Source organism: Hylobates moloch, unplaced genomic scaffold, assembly GCF_009828535.3.
Source record: "Hylobates moloch isolate HMO894 unplaced genomic scaffold, HMol_V3 SCAFFOLD_12, whole genome shotgun sequence".
In the NCBI taxonomy this organism is placed as follows: Eukaryota; Metazoa; Chordata; class Mammalia; order Primates; family Hylobatidae; genus Hylobates; species Hylobates moloch.
In genome coordinates this window covers 36357752-36359680 of record NW_026652287.1, presented here as the reverse complement: position 1 = coordinate 36359680, position 1929 = coordinate 36357752, and the positions used below count along the sequence as shown (strand labels likewise).

Here is a 1929-nt window from a genome sequence, read left to right as displayed (position 1 = left end):
GACCCAGGAATCCAGGCCCCCAGTGCCCTCCTCCCTCAGACCCAGGAGTTCTGGAATTCAGACTCCTCCTTCTCGGGTACTAAGAAATGCAGACTCGGGGTTCCTCATCCTCCACATTTGGGCTGGGGGTCTGGACTCCGAGACCCCTCAGGGGAAACCGGCTGCATATCTGGGACACTTCCCTCTTGCCTCAGTTTCCTCCGCCAAGCCCCGCCCCCCCCGGCCCCGCCCCCGGCCCCGTCCCTCCCCACCCGAGGGCAGGGCAACCAGCACGCCGGAATCTCGGGGGAGGGAGGCGTGGAGCTCTTACCTGGGGCGCCCTCTTCGGCTCCCCTGGCTGCCCTCGGCCCGGCAGCAGCTCCTCCTCCTGCTAGCTGGCTGCAGGGACGCTCGCTGGCCCGCCGGCTGCTAACTGCTCGCGCTCTGCAGGGCCCGGGTCGGGGGCGGGGGCGGGGCGGCGCCGGACGGCAGAGGAGGGGCCGGGGGATCCTGCCTTGCACGCGCGTGCCGGGACCTTGGAAGCCAGGCCTGGCTCGTTCAACCCGGCCGCCTTGGTCACAGGAGTCCCAGTTTCCAGCTGCCTCCTCCTTTAGACCTAGTAGTCCAGGCCCCCAGCCCTTTCTCCCTCAGACCCAGGAGTCCAGGCCCCCAGCTCCTCCTCCCTCAGACCCAGGAGTCCAGGCCCCCAGCTCCTCCTCCCTCAGACCCAGGAGTCCAGGCATCCAGCCCCTCCTCCCTCAGACCCAGGACTTGCGACCCCAGCCACTTCTCCCCCCAGTCCCAGGCGCCTGAGTACTAAGCCCACAGTTCCCCCCACCACCTCCCAACCCCGCCCCGTCTCAGACTCAGGAGTCCAGCCCCCAGCCTCCTCCTCCATTAGCCCCAGGAGTCTGGGCTTGAGATTCCTTTGCCGTCTTTTGCCAATTGCGTGTCAATCCCGGGGCAGATTCCCACCCTCTGCTCTCCTCCCCACTTCCCAGGAGCTCCACGCCAGACATTAACCAGCTGGGCTTGGGCAGTGATAAGGCCCCAGGCCCGGGGAGAGAGTGGATGTGGGGGCTCCCGTATACTCCTCTCCCCTGGAATTTCCTGGATGGGGACCGGGGAGAGGGTCTTGTCCTGAGCTCAGATAAGAGACATACAAGGTATCATAGGACCCAGAGATAGACAGATGTGTCTTAAGAACAATCAGCTACTTCGAGAAATGGCGCGCGGTGACAGATGAAGGGAGAGATAGGGAGAAGACATGGAAAAGTGGGGAGAGACCAAAAGAAAGAGGGGGAGCAAGACTAGAGAGAGAGGGGGAGGGCAGGAGCCAAGAGAGAAGACCACCCACCCCCACCCCCCACCCAGAAGGGGACAGAGCCCCTGAGAGACCCGGAGAAGAACAGGGATGGGACCGGAGCCGGAGTGTCTCAGGACAGTCATGAGGGCAGCGGGGCTCCTCACCCCACCACACCTCCACCCTGAGACTCCTCTCCCCTCTGCGTGCGCTATTTTCAGAAGGAAAACTGACACCTGCCTCAGGGGTCATCCCACACCCCCCCAGCCTAAATATAGCATGGCAAGGTGGCAGGAGGGTGTCCCCGGTTAGGGTGTTTCCTGCTCCTCACCATCCCAGCCAAGGCAACACACAAGGCCACTCCAGTTATTTATTGGAGGGGGGGAAGGGCCACTTCCCAGGCTTTGGGTGTGCGTTCGGGTCACCTCTCCGGCTTCTCCACACTTCCCCTGTTCCTAAACACCCAATACATCCTGCCTCATAGCGGGAGGACTCTAGCTTCTAGCTTCTAGTCCTGGAGGGGATAGTAGGGATGAGGTTTCCAAACAGAGTGACTAGGAAACAGTCTCTGTCCCCCTATCTCCAGGTCTCTGTCCTCTCCCTGTCTGGGTCTCTGTCCCCCTCCCTCTGGATTTCTGTCTCCCTCC

At 62.7% G+C, this 1929-nt stretch overlaps 1 protein-coding gene across 1 annotated transcript in view; it reads right to left on the bottom strand.

The window, feature by feature from the left end:
• NTF4 (neurotrophin 4) overlaps positions 1-395 on the bottom strand; it is a 26077-nt gene extending 25682 nt beyond the window's left edge. The window contains exon 1 of the mRNA XM_032169228.2: positions 311-395. The gene's annotated coding sequence lies outside the window, so the exon portion shown is untranslated. The remainder of the gene's footprint in view (positions 1-310) is intronic.
• Between the last annotated feature and the right edge of the window lie 1534 nt (positions 396-1929).